This window comes from Aedes aegypti, chromosome 2 (assembly GCF_002204515.2).
Source record: "Aedes aegypti strain LVP_AGWG chromosome 2, AaegL5.0 Primary Assembly, whole genome shotgun sequence".
Classification (NCBI taxonomy): Eukaryota; Metazoa; Arthropoda; class Insecta; order Diptera; family Culicidae; genus Aedes; species Aedes aegypti.
This window is the reverse complement of record NC_035108.1, coordinates 161,128,722-161,130,177: the sequence shown is the minus strand read 5'-3', so window position 1 is coordinate 161,130,177 and position 1,456 is coordinate 161,128,722. Positions and strand designations below refer to the sequence as shown.

Genomic DNA, 1,456 nt, shown 5'->3' with positions numbered 1-1,456 from the left:
TCCATTTTTGCTTAAGGGGGGGCATATTATACCGAGTTACCCTACTCGTGGTGTTCTGTCAATTCCTACGATTTGGCATTGTTTGCAAGATCCAACATATGCAGTTTTCTATGTCAGTTCCACACCCATCCCAATACAAGGACTTGCGAGCAATTTGTTTCATCTTTTGGATTCCACGATGATTAGCGTGTAGCAATTGAAGAGATGGTATTTTAAGTGCCTTTGGGATCAGGGTTGTTAACGTTAATCAACGATCAACGCCGTTAACGTTAATTTTATTTCTGATCAACGTCAACGCCGTTGCGTTGATTTCCTTGTTTGTTAGCGTCAACGTCAACGAGTTGCGTTGAATTAACGTTAACGGATACCGGTAACCGTCTCGTTGATTTGGAACCTGATGCTTCGATTTTGTTTCTTCTATAAACAAATCGTTTCTATGCAAATGTCGTTACTAAGGAAGAAAAATCCTAGTTGTATGAGCATGTGTGTCATCAACATCATTCTGCGTCAAACAATCAATCCGCTTGGACATTAATTTGCAAGGGTCTGCAAGGCCATAGACCGAGAATTATCCCGCGATACTTCTCCATGATCTCACCTGTATAATTTGGTAAGCAGAAATCAACTTTCCACCCGCTTTTTCAAAGCGAAGCTTCAATCGATCACAAACATAAAAGTGAGTCTCCTTCCAGCACATCAGGCCAAAAACCAAGAAGTTCCACGACCAGACCAGCGACCAGAATGACGTCGATCCATGTTAATCAAAAACAAAACTCGGAGAATTTCGCCAGCAAGCGAGATGTTGAATTATTGTGACTGAGGGCAGATATTTTTGCACTGCACAGCCGCTTTGATATTAAAATTGAGTCAAAGGGAACACAACCGACAGCGCTGAACTCAAGTGATCATGAGGGCCATACCAATATGCGGGAAACCAAGATCGTGCAAAATGAGTACGGAATATCAGCATGATCCGGGAGACCACCCCACAGCCTACATACCAGGCGCACGCATCGCCTCTTGGTTAAATATGTTTCAATGTATACAAATACGCCCTCCAATTGTTACATTCAACGTTATTGACAAATAATAAAAACCTAACTATTATCTTATAATGGTGTAGTATTGTTCTACTTCCCATCTCTCAAATTTCTCCGTATTCAGGCTTATTCTGATAGTCAGGTGAATACAGACGAGTCGTTCCATCCCAAGTGACGTGATATGACTAATGTTAATTGAATGGAAACAAATTGACTTTTTTAATTTTCTCAAATTACCCGATTCGCAGAACAAGCCTGATTGAAATCCCGAGAAAAACAGTAAAAATTACCTATAGATATAAAAACATTTCACTATTTAACGCGAAAAATAACGAAGTCGTTGACGTTAAATCAACGCTATACGTTAACGTTATCGTTAATTAACGTCTTTGAAAAATCAACGGAAAATACGTTAA

The 1,456-nt window shown here is 39.8% G+C and overlaps 1 long non-coding RNA gene across 1 annotated transcript; it reads left to right on the top strand.

The window, feature by feature from the left end:
• The first annotated feature begins 239 nt into the window (after positions 1–239).
• LOC110675382 lies at positions 240–1,115 on the top strand. The gene is made up of 2 exons (XR_002499432.1): positions 240–610; positions 693–1,115. It is a non-coding gene; the product is annotated as an uncharacterized LOC110675382 (long non-coding RNA).
• Positions 1,116–1,456: the final 341 nt, after the last annotated feature.